The sequence below is a fragment of the Phacochoerus africanus genome, chromosome 10, assembly GCF_016906955.1.
Source record: "Phacochoerus africanus isolate WHEZ1 chromosome 10, ROS_Pafr_v1, whole genome shotgun sequence".
Taxonomy (NCBI): domain Eukaryota; kingdom Metazoa; phylum Chordata; class Mammalia; order Artiodactyla; family Suidae; genus Phacochoerus; species Phacochoerus africanus.
The window spans coordinates 77,442,518-77,465,077 of NC_062553.1; the positions used below are offsets into that span (position 1 = coordinate 77,442,518).

At 42.1% G+C, this 22,560-nt stretch overlaps 1 protein-coding gene across 3 annotated transcripts in view; it reads right to left on the reverse strand.

The window, feature by feature from the left end:
• FHIP1A (FHF complex subunit HOOK interacting protein 1A) overlaps positions 1-22,560 on the reverse strand; it is a 272,404-nt gene that overhangs the window by 183,279 nt on the left and 66,565 nt on the right. For 2 of the 3 annotated variants that reach the window (XM_047798353.1, XM_047798351.1), the window contains exon 2: positions 15,061-15,187. The gene's annotated coding sequence lies outside the window, so the exon portion shown is untranslated. Of the gene's footprint in view, positions 1-13,136; positions 13,250-15,060; positions 15,188-22,560 lie in introns of all 3 variants that reach the window. The other variant, XM_047798352.1, reaches the window with a different exon arrangement.

Below are 22,560 nucleotides of genomic sequence, written 5' to 3' on the forward strand. Positions count from 1 at the left end.
TATGAAATAGGTCACAGCTGTACGTTATCTTGCTTAAGGGTCAGTTACGTGAACCCATATGCTACATGCAGTCTTCTCAGCTTTTGCCTCTAGAAACAAATACGGACTCATACATTAAGAGGATTACCCTGGAAATGATGGTGACATGCTAAAAATGACCCCGGGAAGGTCTAGAGGTTATGCTACAATCCAGCTACTGAAGGTGAGAATTTAAGCATTGTGGGGCTCTTGTTTTTAGCAGTTACCACAAATGACACAGAAAAAGAAAAAAAAGACCCAGCAATTTTTGCCTACTTCAAATTATTAGATTCCAGTAGGCAAGGTCTAAATTACTAGGAAAAATGGAGACATTATCGCTAAACCAATGCAGGAAAACATGTATAACCCTATAGGTTATACTGCCATGTGCCTATTCTTTTTTTTTTTTTAATGGCCACACCCATGGCATATGATACATACGCTGCAGCTATGGCAAGGCTGGATCCTTAACCCACTGTGCCAGGACAGAGACTGAACCACAATTTTGCAGCAAGCAGCAAAAAACTAAGGCATAAACCAAAATCTCCTAGCCTTCCTTGCAGCCAGAGGTAATATTCTGACAGGGTCTCATCAAAGGGTTTAAGGTTAAATCCCTGGAAGGCCTTTCAGGAAGGCCCCTAAAAGGCATGGGGGCCACAAGCAGACTGCCAGCGAGCCCCCTTTTGCCTTTTTGACCGTTCCCTCTTTCCTAGAATGAGGACTTGGAGATGCCAGATTCCTGGCAGCCACCTGAGAAGAGAACCCAGGGGCAGGGATCACACACAGGAGAGTGGGGCAGAAAGACAGAGGGGAGCTGGGTCCCTGATAATCAAGAAACCAGTCTATTAAGCCTGGATGGCCTAGTCCCAGACTTAGTTTACGTGGAAAATAATAATCCCCTAATTTGCTTAAGCCACTGATTCTGCTAGTTACTTATGGGTAAACCTAACCGTAACTGATCTATTGCCTGCTAGAGTTATTTTACAAAGGTAAGAAGCAGATGGAATTGGCTAAAATCAAATCAATTAGCTCATTTAATTGATTGGCTAAAATCAATCAGCTCAATTAGCATTCTTTTTTTTTTTTTTTTTTTTGGCTATGCTGATGGCATGTGTAAGTTCCTGGGCCAGGGGTCAAGCCCACATCACAGCAGTAAAAAACATCCTTAACCCACTGAGCCACCAGGAAACACCAATACTCATTTATTCTTCCATGCAGATCAATATCTATAACATTCATGCTGGGTGGTAGAAACACAGAAATAAATAAGACGTAGCTTACAGTCTAAAAGAAGTAACCCAACAAAGTTCACTGAATGACATAGTAGGAAAAGAACGGCATGCTGTGATATCACTCAAGAAGAAGCATTTGGAGTCGCTGTTGCGGCACAGCGGAAACAAATCCAACTAGGAACCATGAGGCTGCAGGTTTGATCCCTGGCCTCGCTCAGTGGGTTAAGGATCCCGCTTTGCCGTGAGCCGTGGTGTAGGTCGCAGATGCAGCTCGGATCTGGTGCTGCTGTGGCTGTGGTGTAGGCCAGCATCTGTAGCTCCAATTCAACTCCTAGCCTGAAAACCTCCATATGTTGCAGGTGCAGCCTTAAAAAAGCAAAAAAAGAAAAAGAAAAAACAAACGAAGAAGAATAAGAAGCATTTAACCCAACCTGTTGGGTGGAAGGCAAATGGGATCAGAGAAGGCCTTCCAGGTGAAATGAAATCTCAGTTGAGACCTGAAAATGGAGATGGAAGTGTTAGCCACGCAAATGGGGCAGTGAGGGAAGAGCACTCCAGGAAGAGAGAAGAGCTCAGTGAAGGAGTGAGAACGGGCCATGCTAAAGGGAGCACAGGCACTTTACCATGGCTGGAGCATGGAACTGGGGTCAGAGAGGGATGGCACTCTTCCTAGGGAACGCCAGAGTTACAAACACCACCCCTCTCTGGCCAGACTAGACTCTGGACTTTCTTCAAGTGTTCTTTTATTAAAATAAACAGAAATTAAGGACCAAAAGAGGCAAGGACTCTTCCAGCTCTCTGCCATATGATGAGATTCTTCAAATGTTGGCGTTTTCCTATTCATCAAAATTGGTAGGGCTTGCTCGACAATGAAGTGGGTAATAGAAGGTTTGCCCAACCCGTGCTGACCAATCAAGGAGGGGTGAGCTGATGAAAGCAAGCGTCGTGATGAGATTTAGTGCTGGGAAGGACAGATTAACACTCTGGCCATAAGAAGAAATGGATGGAAAGGGGACACCGTTATAATCATGGGGGCCAGAGATGAAGGAGGTCAGGACTAGGATACTTTCAACAGAATGGAGGGAAATAGAATTGCTTTCAAGAGCGATGGAGCAGGTGCACGGGCAAGAGAACGAGGTGAGGGATGATCCTAGGTGTCTACTTGGGCTCCAGAGAAAGGGAGGCAGCAGAGCACAGCGATTAAGACATCTCGCTCTGAGACTCATTCCGTCTCCACCAATGAATGGCTTTGTGACCTTGGGAAAGCTACTTAAACTCCCCATGCTTCAGTTTCCACATCTGTATTATGGGAATAGTAGTAAAAATCTATCTCAGGGAGTTCCCGTCGTGGCGCAGTGGTTAACGAATCCAACTAGGAACCATGAGGTTGCGGGTTCGGTCCCTGCCCTTGCTCAGTGGGTTAACGATCCGGCGTTGCCGTGAGCTGTGGTGTAGGTTGCAGACTCAGCTCGGATCCCGCGTTGCTGTGGCTCTGGCGTAGGCCGGTGGCTACAGCTCCAATTCAACCCCTAGCCTGGGAACCTCCATATGCCTCGGGAGCGGCCCAAGAAATAGCAACAACAACAACAACAACAACAACAACAACAACAAGACAAAAGACAAAAAAAAAATCTATCTCAAAGGATTTTATGAGGAGTTCCAGGGAAGTTCTCAGAAGTGGGCCTGGCACGTCAAAGAGGCTGGGTAAATGTCGGCCACTTTAAGGGTGACGGTGATGCCAGCCACCAAGATGAGGACATGAGAGGAAATGCAAACGCCAGGGGAGAAGAATGATGAGTTCAATGTCAGGTATGCCAACCTGATCTGCCAAGGGGACATCTAAGAGGCAGCCCAATTATGGGGGGCTAAAGCCTAGAGGACAGTCATGAAGGTCAGATGCCCCCTTTTTGCTTTTTTCCTTTTTCAGCTGTACCCAGGGCATATGGAAACTTCTGGGCCAGGGATCAAATCCAAGCCAGAGCTGCAACCTATGCTATAGCTGCAGCAACACTGGATCCTTAACCTACTGCACCACCCTGGAACCCCCTAGATACTTCATTATAAAGGATAGTCCTAGGATGACACACAAGCAAAGACCTGGCAGACAGGGGGAGCCAGCGTGTGGGAAGATGTAAAGAATCTGGCAATTCCTAGGGGCACTGACATTGCAGGGATAGACAGAGGGGGAAAAGACCGGGAATAAGCGGCCACTGAGACAAGAGGGAGACTCACAAAAAATTATTCTAATAAGGCTGGACCATGAAAATTAAAGAAACAGAAACACAAATGACACCAAGTCAAGGGAAACCTACCATTGCGCATGGAGAGCCAGCTTACAGACCGGAAACCAAGGGTAGGGACGAAAAGATCTCAACGAAAAAACAGTATTCTCTAAGAACCAGCATTTAAAGTTTTTTTTTTTTAATAAATTACCTAGAAGAACAACATAGTGAAATCTCTAAGTTTCTAAGAATCAGAGGGCTCTTTTTATGAGGAGACTGTCTTACCAATGAGGATAAGCCTCAGAAAAATCTCATACAGTAATCTGAGAAGGCAAGAAAGAATCACCTTTTTCAAGGAAAGAAATAAGAAACATAATGGCTTCACTGGAAAATGACCCAAAGGACATTTTGAAAATAAGGTTCTGGCAGTTCCCATCGTGGCTCAGTTGAAACGAATGTGACTAACATCCATGAGGACACAGGTTCGATCCCTGGCCTCACTCAGTGGGTTAAGGATCCGGCGTTTCTGTGAGCTGTGATGTAGGTCACAGATGCAGCTCGGATCCCAAGTTGCTGTGGCTGTGGTGTAGGCCGGTGGCTACAGCTCTGATTCAACCCCTAGCCTGGGAACTTCCATATGCCACAGGTAAAAAAAAAAAAAAAAAACAAAACAAAAAAACGAACCACCTCACACCAGTCAGAATGGCCATCATTAATAAGTCCACAAATAACAAGTGCTGGAGGGGGTGTGGAGAAAAGGGAACGCTCCTGCACTGTTGGTGGGAATGTAAACTGGTACAGCCACTATGGAGAACAGTTTGGAGATACCTTAGAAATCTATATATAGAACTTCCATACGACCCCACAATCCCACTCTTGGGCATATATCCAGACAAAACTCTACTTGAAAGAGACACATGCACCTGCACGTTCATTGCAGCCCTATTCACAATAGCCAGGACATGGAAACAACCCAAATGTCCATCAACAGATGATTGGATTAGGAAGATGTGGTATATATACACAATGGAATACCACTCAGCCATAAAAAAGAACGACATAATACCATTTATAGCAACATGGATGGAACTAGAGACTCTCATACCGAGGGAAATGAGTCAGAAAGACAAAGACAAATACCATATGATATCACCTATAACTGGAATCTAATATACAGCATAAGTGAACAACTCCACAGAAAAGAAAATCATGGACTTAGAGAATAGACTTGTGGCTGCCCAACAGGAGAGGGAGGGAGTGGGAGGGATCAGGAGTTTGGGGTTATCAGATACAACTTAGAATAGTTTTACAAGGAGATTCTGCTGAGTAGCATTGAGAACTATGTCTAGATACTTATATAGCAACAGAACAAAGGGTGGGAAAAAAAAGGTATACATGTAAGAGTAATTTGATCCCCATGCTGTACAGCGGGAAATAAATAAATAAATAAAACAAAGAAGAAAAGAAAAGAAGGTTCTGTCCACCAAGCTTTCAGTTACCAAACCCCCAAAAGCCATTTTAAATCCCATTACTTCTGGGCTTGGCAGAAACAAAGACATCCATTTGTCCAGATCTTAGCTATGAGAACTATTCTGGAAAGCTTGCTGAACAGCAGATAACTGAGTCATCCAAGACCACTGAATCAGAATCTCAGGGTACGAGGTTAGGAAAAATGTAAACAAACTCACCAGGTACATCTGTGTGTGCGCCAATGTTTGAGAACCCCTGGTCTGTTTGATCAGGGGCCAAGGGCTGGACAAAATGAATGACTTGGTCACTAGCACACAGCTAACAAGAATGTCTAGAGCAGTTTTCAAACTTTAACATGCATCGGAAACCCCCAGAGGACTTGTTAAAAACAAATTTTTTGCGCTCTACTCTCAGAGTTTCTTATTCAGCCCAAGAATTCACATTTCTAACAAGTGTCCAGGTGAGGCCTCTGCTGCTCACCTGGGGACCACAATTTGAGAACCTCTGGTCAGGACTAGTCAATTACAGACTTTTCTCTGAGCACAGCAACTCAGTGCAGCCTGTATCCTTTTTAAAAGGCTGGGTATTTCAGGGATCCTTCTTAAAATGAAATAGAAAACATGACATAGCAATTTGACCTGTTACTGTGTTACCTGTTAGCCAAGATGTAAGCTGGGTCAACAATGAGGCTATTTCTGAAAATATAAGACTTAACAAAAGACTTGTTTTTGGAGTTTCCATTGTGGCTCAGTAGGTTAAGAACCCAACTAATATCCATAAGGATGTGGGTTTAATCCCTGGCCTCCCTCAGTGGGTTAAGGATCCGGCATCGTCACAAGCTCTGGTATAGGTCACAGATAACAGCTCAATGGGGCCTTTCTGTGGCTGTGGTGTAGGCCGGCAGCCGCAGCTCCGATTCAACCCCTAGCCTAGGAACTTCCATGTGCCACGGGTACAGCTGTCAAAAGAAAAAAAATGACAATATATAAATTTCATATATGTATTCTAAGCCATTCTGGTCAAGTGGAAGAGACACAGAAAGCTGGAAAAGACTAAGCTAGGAGTTCCTATCGTGGCACAGTGGTTAACGAATCCGACTAGGAACCATGAGGTTTCGGGTTCAGTCCCTGCCCTTGCTCAGTGGGTTGACGATCCGGCATTGCCATGAGCTGTGGTGTAGGTTGCAGATGCGGCTCGGATCCCACGTTGCTGTGGCTCTGGTGTTGGCCAGTGGCTACAGCTCCGATTCAACCCCTAGCCTGGGAACCTCCATATGCCGTGGGAGCGGCACAAAGAAATAGCAAAAAGACAAAAAAAAAAAAAAAAGACTAAGCTAGAATAAAATTATAACGGCTCAGGGAACAAGACAAGAGACCAAAATGACTGAATAAATAAAAAAACTAAATCACAAAACAAGGTAGAGACAGGTCACGATTTTAAAATCTATAAAATTATGAAAAGATACACAATGATCATATTTTAGAATTAGCATTAGGCAGCTGGTTGAGTATCGGACGGTAAATGGTCATTTTTAGGTACCTTTTGGGTTATATTTACTCAGGAAAATCGAATCCCCAAGTGGTCTGGAGGCTAAATTTTTATTTAAAACAACTTTTGGAAAGGGTTTCCCACTGGTTCTGCACGAAGCCAGGGAAGAAGCCGCATTGGAATGCTCCTCACTCACCACCCAGTTTCTGCCCAATTCACACACTTGCACGTTACCGTCTAATGCTGCTCTGCCTGCCCCTCTTCTCTCATGTAGGCAAGTTCTCAGCCCTGAACCCCACATTCAAATATCTAGTTCTCTCAACAGCTCAGAATAAATGGCCTCGGTCTGCCTGCTCTTTGTCTCATGTTCTGAGAACACATCCCAAATCCATAGCGGATGAATTCCACTGAGGGCACCTTCTCAGGACCATCACACACGTGGAGCATGGATGGCACTGCCTTCCACCTTTTTCAAACCCATTTTCCACTTGTGGTTCTTGCTGCGCTCCCTCTATTCCCACTGTCATTTCCTCCGAAGAAAGTAACACACCTCAGGGGTAGATCCTTTCACTATTCAAGCTACTCTCTCTCGACCTGCCACTAAGCTGCCCCCTCCACCTTCTAAGTGTCTTTGCCCAGGGTTTCCTCTTTGTTCCATCCATTGGCTCTTCAACTCTCCCCACCCAACACCCTCCCATCTTCCCCAACGTAACCTCACTTCCAAAGGCACAATATCTACTGTCTGACCTTTTCACAGAAAGTGTAAATATCAGGCTGCTGACACACATACTGCTTTTTAGAGCTAAGAGGCAAAAACAGGATCCAAGTAACTTCCCCGACACAGACAGGTGAATGCTTCGAGCTGGCGGTAGGTTTTTCCCAGGATTCCTTCATTACTGGCTATTCTTTACCATGAGAATGTCGATTCCACTCATGGCCTTGAAACTAAAGCTTCCTAAGACATAAGAGGCTCTCCCACTGGCTGGAGTTCCTTGGGCAAAGCCCTATAACGACACACAGACACACACACCTGCTACCTGAAGCCTAAACTCAGAGGTTACCATTATCAAATCCCAATTACAAGAAGTCACTGCCCACAGAATAACTGACATAAAACTTAACCCCAGGCTCTACACCTACTTCAATTATTAAATCTTAGTCTAAGATGAGCTTCAAATCTGTGCGATCCCTTTTCGTTTCTGACCTATATTCTTAGTTAGAAGCAAGAGACTCTGGAGCTGCTCCACAGGTGCAACAGAGATATTTATGATTGTCTGCTTGTCCTTTCCTTGTCCTAAACGGTCTTCAAAAATACAATCTTCACTTCAACAAATAGTGCTGAGAAAACCAGGCATCCATATGTAAAGGAATGAATTGGAACCTTTGATGAATTTGAACTTTTACTTTACACCAGCTGCCGGCCTATGCCACAGCCACAGCAACGCAGGATCTGAGAGGCATCTGCCACCTACACTACAGTTCACAGCAAGGCCAGATCCTTAACCCTTAACTGAGCGAGGCCAGGGATCGAACCCGCATCCTCATGAATACCAGTTGGATTTGTTTCCCTGACATTTGCCCACAATCCCATAGAAATGGAGTGATGTTCTGCCAAGTGAGGATTTGGAAGCAGCTTCTGGCAGGAAAGAGCTCTCTGCAGAAGGCACCCTTTTGCCTGGTCGTTAACCTTAAACCAGACACCCCATGTTCTACTCATCTCCGGCCGTAGCACACATTTCAGTTCTTTTGCTCACACAATACTTTGCCTAATCTGTCGGTTCTTTCCATAGATCAAAGAAGTAAAAATAAAGAATAAGTGATTAACAGATGACCAGTTTCTTCCCTAGCTTCCCCTTCTCGTGAACAAACCATGTAAAACAAGACAGCACCCAGGAAAACATCACAAGAAGTTGACAAGCCTGCACACAAGACTGCATGCTGTGGGGGCTGGTGAAGACTCTGACCCCCATCTCAATTATGACCTAGGATTACTTCCCTTTTTCCCTTTAAAAACTTTCAAGACTGAGCGGGATCTTCAGAGATGGTTTTTTGGAGAAACTGACTCCACCATCTCCCCAGATTGCTAGTATACTGATTAAAAGCAACTTTCCCTTCTACCAACATTTGCCTCTCTCAAGTGTTGGCTTTTGAGCAGTGAGCAGTGGGACCTGCCTTTGGTAACAGAAATGCTCTAAAACATTAGATTTGGTTACGATTTCTTGGATATGACACCAAAAGCATAGGCAACAAAAGTGAAAACAGATAAATTAGACTATGTCCAAATTGAAAACTTGTATGCATCAAAGAACATCATCAGTAGAGTGAAAAGGTAGCCTACAGAACAGGAAGAAATATTTGTAAACCATATAGCTGATAAAGGGTCACTATCTAGAATATACAAAGAATGCCTACAACTCAACAACAAAAAGACAAAGGATCTAATTAAAACATGGGCAAAGAGTTTGACTATGAAAGATGTTTAACATCACTAATCATCATGGAAATGCAAATCAAAACTATGGGATAGTACCTCACACACATCAGGAAGGATATTACCAAAAAAAAGTGTTGGTGAGGAAATGGAGAAACTAGAATGTTTGTGTACTATTGGCAGGTATATAACATGGTGTAGCTGCTGTAGAAAACAGGATGGTGGTTCTTCAAAAAATTAAAAACCGAATTACCATATGGCCCAGCTATTTTACTTCTAGATATAACCCCAAAGTGAAAGCAGGAATCCAAACATATTTATATGTATAAGCAGCATTATTCATAATAGTCAAAAAGCTGAAGCAACCCAAATGTTCATCAGTGGACGAATGGATACAATGTGGTTGGGGGTGGGGTGGAATTATGATTCAGCTTTAAAGGGAAGGAAATTCTAACACATGCCACAACATGGATAAACCTTGAGGACACTACTCTAAGTGAAATAAACCAGTCACAAAAAAACAAATACTGTTTGATTCCATTTCCATAAGGTATGTAGAACAGTTAAATTCATGGAGACAGAAAGTAGAATGGTGGTTTCCAGGGGCTGGCGGGGAGGGGAGAATGGAGAGTTGTTTAATGGGTAGAGAGTTTCAGGCATGCAAGATGAAACTATTCTGGAAATGAGTTGCACAACAATGTGAATATACTTAATACTAAACTATACACTTAAAAATGGTTAAAATGGTAAATTTTGTGTGGTGTACTTTAACACAATGTTTAAGTATAAGCTTACTGAATTTTTTTTTTTCTTTTATAGGGCCACACCTGCATCATATGGAAAGTCCCCAGCCAGGGGTTGAATCAGAGCTACAGCTGCCGGCCTACACCACAGCCACAGCAACTCAGGATCCGAGCCACATCTGCCACCTACACTACAGCTCGCAGCAACTCCAGATCCTTAACCCACTGAGCGAGGCCAGGAATCAAACCTGCAGCCTCATGAATACTAGTTGGATTTGTTTCCACTGAGCCACAGTGGGAACTCCTTAATGAAATATTTTACTGTAATAGCCTTAACATAAATCTATAGTTACATTTTTATTTTACATAAAGTACGTTATCTCTTAGCAGTAACACGCACAGAATGCTATACCATTGTGTATATGTTTTAAAGTACAGGCATAATCTGTTTGTAGAATTGAAAATATCTGAAAAGTAACATACCTTATACACAAAGCTTACATGGTGTAAAATTAATAATCTTATAGGAAGGATTACTAAAGAATGGACGTGGTCAAGAAAACGATGTCCTATCAAAGTCTAGTACAGGAGTTCCTGTCATGGTGCAGTGGAAATGAATCTGACTAGTATCCACGAGGACACAGGTTCAATCCCTGGCCTTGCTCAGTGGGTTAAGGATCTGGCGTTGCCGTGAGCTGTGGTGTAGGTCGCAGACACGGCATGGATCCTGAGTTGCTGTGGCTGTGGTGTAGGTTGACAGCTACAGCTCTGATTCAACCCCTAGCCTGGGAACCTCCATATGCCATGGGTGTGGCCCTCAAAAGACAAAAAAAAAAAGTCTAGTACATAATGTTCATACTCTCCTTTGGTGAGTTAAAAGAGCTTCATAAAATCTTAGAGCATTACAATGAAAGGATTTTTGTCTGTTTAAGCCATGAATTACACAGCAAATCTTGCATCACAGCGTTTACTGAAAAATGCTGGACTGGATGCTAGTGCAGCATATCACGGACTCCAGTGGCCTCCAACATCTACCCTGTTACTCCTTACTCTTGATCTGAATAAGATACCTGAGATATAACAATAGCAAATGTGGAGTTCCCGTCGTGGCGCAGTGGTTAACGAATCCGACTAGGAACCATGAGGTTGCGGGTTCAGTCCCTGCCCTTGCTCAGTGGGTTAATGATCCAGCGTTGCCGTGAGCTGTGGTGTAGGTTGCAGACGCGGCTCGGATCCCTCGTCGCTGTGGCTCTGGCGTAGGCCGGGGGCTACAGCTCCGATTCAACCCCCAGCCTGGGAACCTCCATAATGCCGCGGGAGCGGCTCAAGAAATAGCAACAACAACAACAACAACAACAACAACAACAACAAAAACAAAAGACAAAAAAAAAATAGCAAATGTGTAGAGCAGATATTTCATAAAACTTAGTATTTCGCATCTAGATGTTAAAGACAGATTTATCCATTTGCATCCAAGGAAAAATATATCCGTTCTGAACTTAGATATAGAGTTCAAAGTACAATTTTATTCAGTTATATTATCAATTTGATCTGATAATAAGCTACTTGAGACATAGCCCTGTGTCAAAACAGTATATGACAAAGAGAGATGGCCAAAAAAGCACATGAAAAGATGCTCAACGTCAGTAATTATTAGAGAAATGCAAATCAAAACTACAATAAGTATCACCTCAGACCAGTCGGAATGACCATCATCAAAAAGTCTACAAACAATAAATGCCAGAGAGGTTCCACAAGAAAAGGGAACCCTCCTACACTGCTGGTGGGAATTAAATTGGTACAGCCACTATGGAAAACAGTACAAAGGTTCCTTACAAAACTAAATATAGAACTACCATATATGACCCAGAAATCCCACTCCTGGGCATATATCCAAAGAAAACCTTAATCCAAAAAGATACATGCACCCCAATGTTCACTGAAGCACTATTAACAATAGCCAAGACATGGAAGCAACATAAATGTATGTCCATAGACAGAGAACTGGATAAAGATCTCGTGAGTATATTCAATGGAATATTACTCAGCCATAAAAAGCATGAAATAATGCCATTTGCAGCAACATGGATGGACCTAGAAATTATCACACTAAGTGAAGTAAATCAGAGAAAGACAAGTATCATAGGATAATACAATAGAATTTACAAAACAGAAACATACTCAAAGATTTCAAAAATCAAACTCATGTTTACCAAAGAGGAAACATGGTGGAAGGAAATAAATTAGGGGTTTGGGATTAAAATATACACATTACTGTATATAAAATAGATGGGTAACAAGGACCTACTGTCTAGAAAAGGGAAATCTACTCAATACTATGTAATGACCTCTATGAGAAAAGAAGCTGAAAAGGAATAGATATGTGTATAACTGATTTACTTTGCTATACACATGAAATTAACACAACTTTGTAAGTCAACTATATTCCAATAACATTTTTTTTGTCTTTTTTAGGGCTGAACCTGAGGCATATGGAGGTTCCCAGGCTAGGGGTCAAATCAGAGCTGTTGCTGCCAGCCTATGCCACAGCCACAGCAACGCCAAATCCAAGCATGTCTTCGACCTACACCACAGCTCACAGCAATGCCAAATTCTTAACCCACTGAACAAGGCCAGGGATCAAACCCATAACCTCATGGTTCCTAGTCAGATTCATTTCTACTGTGCCAAGACAGGAACTCCCCAATAACATTTTTTTAAGACAGTATACTAAAAATACTGACACTGTTTTATTCAAAGCAAAAAGCAAGGTGATCGCAACACCTTTAAATCAAAATCCACAAAGATTAGGTAGCAGTGTGTTTTTATTGCACTGGGGATGCCAATCTTTGGTGGTATTCAGTTGTAAAATGCAGATTCCCAAACCCTTCCCTTAACACTCTGATTTAGATTCTGACTTATGAGATTGGGGCCTAGTCATTTGAATTTTTTAACAAGCACTCTAATAACACTTTAAGAAACAATGCAAAATACACCTCCAATAAGATGCAAATTACACTGCCTCAGAGGTATACCTTACAAAAAGTTAAATCTCATCCTATTCAACCTGATAAACCCAGGAATCCTTTCTGAAATACTGACGGATTGATTGATTTTAATAAGAAAGTATACATACAAATAAATAGCATATGCTTCTCTATAAGCTACAAGTCTAGTCACTTATTTTTTCCTTTTTCTTTTTTTATGACTATTTTTTCCATTACAGTTGATTTACAATCAATTTCTACTGTGCAGCAAAGTGAACCAGTCACACACACACACATACATACATACATACAGTCACACATACAGTCACACATACATACATTCTTTTTCTCACATTATCCTCCATCAGGCTCCATCACAAGTGACTGGATAGTTTGCTGCGCTATGCAGCAGGATCTCATTGCTTATCCATTTTAGAATACTGTTTGAGACTTGGAGTCACCTCTCCTTAGAATTAACTTTCAATACAGTGTATAAGCCTTCAAACATATATACAAGTTACAAAAAGAGAAACCAGTTTCATTACCTTACTGTTCCGTCCGGGTTTTGATCAAAATCAGAACTCCCCAGATCCTATAGCTTTGAACAAGTTAAGAGGACTTGCCAAATCCACCCTCACAGGACTGAGATTTGCCATCACTGAAAATAGGGTGTTTAAAAGAATGTTACCAGAGCATCAAGAAATGGTTCCCAAAGAAAAATGTTTTACTGTTTTGAGTAGGAGAGTTCAGCCTTTCAGAAAGACTGCTTTTGATAGGGATGGAGTAGGCACAGGTAGTTGTAGGAGTCCCAATAAGGGACCTTAGATAGAGAGGGAAACCTAGGGAGCTTTGGGAGACCACTGTACATTAATAATTGCTCAAGAAAGCCATCAGAACAAGGCAGGCTTGTTTGACTAGTGGAGGCATGAGAGATGCCTCAGGTCATTGGGTGGGGGATGGGGTGAGGCCTGCATTCAGGTTCAGACTAAGGGCAGGAGTTTGAGTACCAGATACCTGAGGAGGAGCTACTACTCCCAGAAAGGAAGAGGCAGTCTTTTCCCACCCCCACCCCCTTGGGTGATAAAACTGTAGCCCACCAAATCCTGGGGGCAGAGCCTTCTTGCTTTAGAACTGTAGGTTCAAGTCCCAGTCTGGGTTTTGGCTAGGTTCAGGCCATTAGTGCTGTCAGTTTCACTCTGAACAAGACAATGTTCACTTGTGCGATGAGAGAATGTTGCATGCCATTCCAGCAAGCACGGGTCAAGCCAAGAGCTACTGAGGCATCACCCCCTCCCAAAGCCCACCCCCCCCCACCCCCCACCCCATGAGGGGAATTCAAGACAGAGAAAAGCAGGAAGCATTATTTGTTTGAATATATGTGCAGTTAAGATGCATACATAAGGAATAAATTCACTGAGCCCAGATTCTTACCTCTTCCCATACATGGAAAAGCACTAAAATCATCAACTTGCGATGTCTTTTTTGTGGCTAGAAGTCATCTTTTGATGTTCAACTACATGTTTTGTTTTGTTTTCCAGCCAAACACATGTTTACATCCAGGCTCCGCCCCCACCTCTTTGGAGCAGTCCATCAAACTGAGAGGCCACCTCCCAGGCCATAATCCTTGGTAAAGTCCCCAAATAAAACTTCCCCCGAAACTTTCGGGTTGTGTGTTTTTTCTCTGTCAACACTTGGATGTGGAAATTCATGAAGGTTTCTTTTTTAAAGTTTATTACTGATCATTACTGAACACATATCAATAGTGCCATCAGCCTCTACATGCATTTAATCAGGAGCCACTGCAGCTGCTGGCCCCGCAGCACCCCCTGAGCAGAGCTTAGGGTGAAAATCAGGAGTGAGGTGCTCTGTGTTCTGGGAAAACTGGAAGAACAGGTCTTCAGAAAGTCAGATATTTTTAGGAGAAGATTTTATGTGCCCACGTCTTGCATCTCCTCATATCTAGAAAAAACACTACAATACTTTATGGTGATGTCTGCACCTTGTGACTGGGAGTGAACTTCACGAGACCAGCAACAACTTTTGTAAAGTGTGTGCAAGGCTGCACACACCTCCTCCCCCTCACCTTTATCAGACATACTGACACCATTACCCCTGCCTCTTGGGGGCGGTGTTTCACAGTCATTTGTGAATACAGTCATCTCCAAAGGGTATGACCTGAGGGCTGTGAAAACTCAGGACACTGGCTCCATAGCTGAGAAGCAGATCAAAGGAATGATTTCAGGGAGTCCAGGCCTCTTTTGCTCCTGCTCCCTCCCCTTTGTTGCAAAAACCCCTATATACCCTGGCTCCCCCTTGCCTCCTCCTCAGAGCGGTTTCTCAGGGCTACCTGAGATGCGTCTCCCGGGCTTAAGTCCCAATTTTGCCCCAAATAAAACTTAGGTCTCAACTTTCAGGTTGTGCTTTTTTTTTTTTAAAGTCAACAACAGTAATAAGAAAAGAAGACCTTACCTGTGATCAGTCTCTTCCACAGCCTTCTGCTGAGTTGCTTTTGTTCACTTCACTCTCTCAGAGGAGCAGAAGAGACTTCTCCAACATTTGGCACTGCTGGCAATTTCCAGAAAAAGGCTTCCAGAATCTGTAGAAAGGAATTAAAAAAAGAAAAAAAGTCTGACAATCATTAATAAACCACAAAAACCTAATCTAAGTTTCTCTAGTTTGTCTCCCCTTCTGTTTATAACCATTTGTTGTGCATTTTAGTGGGTTCTCCTTGGGTTGCACTTTTCATTTTAAAAAAAGTTATAAGCAAAAAATGAATCTTTATTTAGTAATCTGAATGCTAGCCCAAAATGAGAGATTCCCGCTGGGTAGTAGAAAGTAGAGAAGGACTCTTCCACCCTCGCAGAGACGGTAAGTAATTATATACTTCTTTTAGAAAAAAAATGTGAAACTAAATAAATTCATGTCCATGCATCAGCTGCATCATATTATAAGGACAACAAAATAGAAAATGGCAAAGAAAGGACCGCCAATAACTTTCATCACCTACTGTTTTAAAATACGCAACTCCCAAAACATTCCCTGGTACCTCTGACTCATCTAGATATCAGAAGTTGAAAGTTCAGAGGTTTTTTCACTTGTTTTGCTTGGGGTTTTGTGGCCACACCCATGGCATAAGTTCTTGGGCTAGAGACTGAATCCTAGCCACAGATGCAACCTATCCCAGAGTTGCAGCTACCCCGGATCCTTAACCTTCTGTGACATAATGAGAATTCTGGAAATTCAGTTTTTTTTGCCGTCCCATGGGCAAAGTTTACTTTGGTCTTAGACTCACATCGCATATCATTAGGCCTAACTGGGAAGAGAAGTTTCACCACACAAATGCATGGCTAATCCCTACTGTCCAATCAGAAAAACAAGAGCTTGAAGAGGCTGAGGAGCTATCCCATCTGAGAGAAACAGTACAGAGAACACCACCCAGAGGTGTCCCAGAGAGCAGAGGAAAGGGACTCACCACCCCAAGCACTTAGAGCACAGAGGCAGAAGCCAATGCAAACCCTAAACACACCACGAGAAGCCCTATTCCAGATGGGAACAGATACAAGCTAGAGAAAATGTCCAAGGAAAAACATCTTTAAAGAAAACGTAAATACTGTACTTAAATTTAAAGCATAGGAGCCATTTAAATGCCCAATGGAGAAGAAGAGTGAAGTGAATCCGACAAAATTACATCATTTACTTAACCACAGTTTTGTCAGCCATCAGAAAATTCTCTGCTTTAATAAAATGGGAAAATGTCATTTGTCATATAAAGAAGAAAGACCAGAGCAAAATGCTGTAATTCCATATGATCACAACCACTTATGCAAAGCAAGAAGAAATTTGTTCTGATATAGTGATGAGTATTAGTTATAAGTACTTCCCCAACTTTAGATGGGTTAAGGTGAGCAATTCAGAGTCTAGTACAACAAATAGGTGTTTTCAAAATCGCTGAACAAGGAGGTACCACTCATTAATAATTTTTCTGCAATAGTCTGGTATATTAAAAGATGGTTCCTACTCAGTCATTAAAAAAACCAAAATAATGCCATTTGCAACAAGATGGATGGAAAGAGAGATTATCATACTAAGTGAAGTCAGAAAGACAAATACCATATGATGTCACTTATATGTGGAATCTAAATTTTTTTTTTTTGTCTTTTCTAGGGCCACACCTGCGGCATATGGAGATTCCCAGGCTAGGGGTCTAATGGGAGCTGTAGCCGCCAGCGTACACCACAGGCACAGCAACGCCAGATCCTTAACCCACTGAGCAAGGCCAGGGATCGAACCCGCAGCCTCATGGTTCCTAGTCAGATTCGTTAACCACTGAGCCACAATGGGAACTCCGGAATCTAAAATATGACATAAATGAAGCTATCTGCAAAATGGAAACAGACTCAAAAGATGTAGAGAATATACATGGTTGCTAAGGGGAGGGGAGGGATATTCTGGGAGGCTGGGGTTAGCAGATGCAAACTAGTATATATGGGATGGAAAAACAACAAGGTCCTACATACTGCACAGCACAGGAAACTATATTTAATATCCTGAGGTAAATAGTTATGAAAAAGAATGCATATACATATATATACTGTGTGTATATATATATACATATATACACAACTGAATCACTTTGCTATATAGCAGAAATTAATGCAACATTATAAGTCAACTATACTTCAATTTACAAAAAGATGGTTCCCCAGAAATCACTGTAAGAGGGTTTTGTATGTGTGTGTTTGACCTATAGATGCCTCAAAGACTTAGAATGTAATACCTTTTCTTAAACAGACTCAAAAGACAAAGTGAATATACCTGTGGTTGCCAAGGGGAGGGGAGGGATAGACTGGGAGGCTGGGGTTAATACCTTTTCTTAAAGGTATTACAACTATTTCATGAAAAGGGAAAAAATGGAGGGAGGGACCTCAGCATATCTAAACCTTCAAAACTGGGCAACAGTGGTGGTAAAGCCTGGACACAGCAAGTGTGCACACGGGACATGAAAAGCAAAGGGTAACATTTCATATGGAAATAAACAAATTCTTCATATCAAAATTTCATCAGTAACTTCAAATCTGCCTTCTTCACTCCAGTCCATTACCAAGCATTTGGGACCTTGCAGGTTATAATTCATAATCAAATCTCTGGGCATTAACTCACAAGCAGTTTTACAAAGAACAGAATTTTGCTTCTTCCATAATCCCCCATGAACAGTTTTATCATCATGTACTGGAGAAAGACAGGCTCTCCTACTGCCTCTTAAGAATTACAGATTGCTTCCAGATGCTTTTCAGGTGATTTCAAGCCTTTTCTCATCCTGTGACTCTTGAATTATGAAAGGGCATCTCTAATTCATGAGAAATATTTCTCCCACTTTAGCGTCCATTAGCATACATTCTCCTCTTAACACTGCATCAGAGGCACCCACACACATATGCTTTTACTTAGGCAGTAGGACATTCCTGTGTCTCAGGAAGGGCTTTACTGAGAACCACTCTTATTTTACCATCATAATTCCACCAGTAGCTATACTTTGGGACTTTAAAGGAAGCTGAGTCCCTTGACAGCAATTCAGACTGACATCGAGAGAGGGCAAGGTGAAACAGAACCCAAGTAAATAGAAAGGATTCTCTTAAAATCCACCTCATCATCTCATTTAAAAACAAAATAACGTCACCAGCTAAAAAGCAGCAGGGTTGGGGAAGCAGGCAGTTAACAATTCAGTCACACCCAAATCTCCGCCTAGGCAAATGCCTTCCTTCTAACAGAACATGCTCCCTCCACGAAAGAGAATCAAATTCAGGCTCACAATCCTTCTCTGCAATAGCCATGTCACGTTGTTAATTTCAGCAGAGGAACAAAATCTAAACCTCACTTCCAGATGGCATAAATTCAGTGAATTCAGACCTCTACTGTGCTGAGTTCAGAAATCTGCTAATAGGCAGGCAGTGTACCAACAGCAGAGCAAACCACCAAATGAACACTATGTGTTGTGGGCGGTGGGGTATGGGGGATAATTAATAACCACATCACAGTTTTCTCCCTGGATCGGTGAAATGAATGCAGAGGGGCGTTTACACAGGAGATGCAGATTTATCCACAGCACTGTATTAATTGACCCGTGATATAATCAAGTGCTTTCCTGGAGGGTAATTAACAAATCAATCAATCAAGTACAAGTCTTGAACAATTCAGCAAGTTTTCAAATATATGGAGTTGAATAGGAGCTAATTATTGAATAATTTCGTTCTCCAAAAGAGCTGAACTGAGACAGGTTATATTCATACGTGGAAACTTACAGAGTAGAACAAAATATTCTACCTGGGCCCGTGACGTTCACTGATTCCAGTTAAGCACATTCATAATAACTCCAGAGTCTTAAAATGGATGGACCTAATAAACCAATCCCTGACTTCTACAGATGACAAAAATGAAAACACCGGGATGGCGTTCCCTGGCGGCTCAGCGGGTTAAGGATCCAGCGTTGTCCCTGCTGTGGCTCAGGTCACTGCTGTGGCACAGGTTCAATCCCTGGCTCGGGAACTTCTGTATGCTGCATCTGCATGCTGCAAGTGCAGCAAAGGAAGAGAAGGAGGAAGAGGTGGAGGGGAGGAGGAGGAGGAGGAAGGACAGAGATAGAACCCTTACCTTCTAATGCACGATGATGCAACATTCTCCTTAAATTCTCACCTTCAATTCACAAATCCTCATCTATCTACCCATTAAGTTGATTTCATTCGTTCTCTTGAATAGCAAAACTTTTTAAAGCTCTGGGAAAAGTGGAATCAGATGAAGCTTCAATCTTCAATTTCCATCCAACCAATCCCTGAGATTTTACATTAATTATACAGATTCTCTTCTTCACCCAAGAAACCCAGTGTGATGTGAATGACTTTGGGAAACAGATGAGTGGGCTGCAGCATATGACAGAGGAGGAAGAGCAGGCAGCAGAGACTACAGGCATCTTAGAAGTGAATCAAGAATAATGACGGATTGAAGTTCTTGTTGTGGCACAGCGGAAACAAATCCAACTTGTATCCATGAGGATGCATGTTCGATCCGTGGCCTCACTCAGTAGGCTAAGGATTTGGCATTGCCGTGAGCTGGGGTGTAGGCTGCAGATGCGGCTCAGATCCCATGTTGCTGTGGCTACAGTGTAACCCGGGAGCTATAGCTTCCTCTAGACGCCTAGTATGGGAACTTTCATATGCTGTGAGTGCAGCTCTAAAAAGCAAAAAAAAAAAAACAAAAACAAACAAACAAACCAAAAAAACCCCAGAAGAATGACTGATTAAAACAAATATTGAGGGTTAACAAAATCAAAGTCTATGTATTAAAGTGATGTTTCCTAATGCAACAACTACTCATAAGATGTTTCTTAAAGAAACAAAGTAGTCATTGTTGTTTAAGGTTCTACATTCAAATAGATCTGCAAAATGTTCCATTCTAAATTACCCTCTTGGGGTTCCCATTGTGGCCCAGCGGGTTAAGAACCCAACTAGTATCCTTGAGGATATATGTTAGATCCCTGGCCTTACTCAGTGGGTCAAGGATCTGGCATTGCAGCAAGCTACGGTATAGTTTGCTCAGGTCACACAATGCCATGGCTTTGGTGTAGCTGGCAGCCCCAGCTCCAATTCGGCCCCTAGCCTGGGAATTTCCATATGCAGCAGGTACAGCCATAAAAAGAAGAAAATAATAAAATATCTTTCTTGAATATTCACAAAGCGCATTATGTGGATTAAGGCTCTAAGAATGCTTGGAGGAAAGAAGCCTGCTTAGCATTGTTCAATCTGTTTCCCAATCTTACTTAACATCTTTGGTTTGCAGAGCCTATACGGACCTTCTCCAAAAGCATCCTTTAGGAGTTCCTGCTGTGGCATGGTGGGTTGATGATCCAGCTCGTCTTAATGTCATTGCTGGCTCAATTCCAGCCTGGTGCAGAGGGTTAAAGATCTGGTATTGCAGCAGCTGTGACATGGGCCACAGATGTGCCTCGGATTCGATCCCAAGCCCCCTTGGAAACTTCCACAGGCCATGGGTGCAGCCAAAAAAGGAGCAGGGAGGGGGGGAATCATCTTCCAGGAAACACAAATAGCATTTTTGATGAATAACGTCAGTACAACACTCACTGAACAGCATTTATAGCAAGACGCTTCCTCTACCGGACTTGTTAAAAAGCAATCCCACTCCTGACCAGATATACAGAGGAAACAATAATTCGAAAAGATACATGCACCCTAATGCTCACTGTGGCCTTAGGTACAATAGCCAAGACATGGAAGCAACCTAAATGTCCATCAACAGAGGAATGGATAAAGAATATGCAGTATATATACAATAGAATATTATTCAGCCAAAAAAATTAATGAAATAATGTCATTTGTAGAAACATGGATGGACCTAGAGATTATCATACTGAGTGAAGTAAGTCAAAGACAGATACCATACGATACCACTTATATGTGGAATCTAATAAAAAATGATACAAAAGAGGGAGTTCCCGTCATGGCGCAGTGGTTAATGAATCCAACTAGGAACCATGAGGTTGCGGGTTCGATCCCTGCCCTTGCTCAGTGGGTTAACGATCCAGCGTTGCCGTGAGCTGTGGCGTAGGTCGCAGACGCGGCTCGGATCCCGCGTTGCTGTGGCTCTGGCGTAGGCTGGCGGCTACAGCTGTGATTAGACCCCTAGCCTGGGAACCTCCCATATGCCACAGGAGCGACCCAAGAAATGGCAAAAAGACAAAAAAAAAAAAAAAAAGGATTCAAAAGAATCTTTTTTTTTGCTCTTTAGGGCCACACTTGTGGCATGTGGAGATTCCCAGGCTAGGGGTCCAGTCAGCCTATGCCACAGCCACAGCCACAGCCACATGGGTTCCAAGCTGCCTCTTCGACCTACACAGCAATTCATGGTAATGCCAGAACCTTAACTCACTGAGCGAGGCCAGGATCAAACCTGCAACCTCAGGGTTCCTAGTGTGATTTGTTTCTACTGCGCCACGATGGGAACTCCCAAAAGAACTTATTTATAAAACAGAAACAAAGTCACAAAACTACTTTTATGGTTACCATAGGTGAAACCACTGGGGGGAGGTAAGAACTGGATGAGAATAATATATGCACACTATTGCATAAAACAGATGATTAACAAAAACCTACTGTATAGCATAGGAAAATCTACTCAATAGTTTGTAATACCCTATATGGGAAGAAAGAACAGATATATTTATATGTATGGCTGATTCACTTTGCTGTACACCTGAAACTTAATATAACATTGTAAATCGACTCTACTCCAATAAAATTAAATTTTAAAAAATCAACTCACAAAAGAAAAATCAACTTGTGAGATAAAGGAACCCTATGCTTAAATGAAAATAACAACCACTCCCACCAAGCGTTAAGTCCTAAGTCCAAGACACTGTGCTAAGTACGATTTTTTTGAGAAAGGGTGGGGCATCTTCAAATTTCAATTATACTCCCCAGAGCTTATATCTATTCTAAAACTAGCCAAATATCTTTTAACAGATAAATAAGCATATCATATACACTGTTCTGTACTTTCCATTTTTCACCAATCAACATAGACTGGCAATGTTTCCAAAATGATAAAGAGATTCACTCGGGTTTTTTAATGACTGCACAGTTTTTTAATATACAGCAGCTATAACACAATCTATTAATTCAGTCTCCCCGCAGATGAATATTTTGGTTGTTTCCAATCTTCAGCCATTTTATAAACACTACTGCATTAAGTATCTTTGTACATAAATCATTTCCTCATGCATGTAATATGTATATATATTTAGGACACACAGTATAAATGAATGTATGTACATCTAGAGGAATATATTGGTATCTAGGATAAATTTCTAAAACTGGAGTTCTTAGTCAAAGGATGTAAGATTTTTCATACTATAGATTTTGCCAAATTGCCTGCTAAAGAGACTATTGTTATGCGTTCATC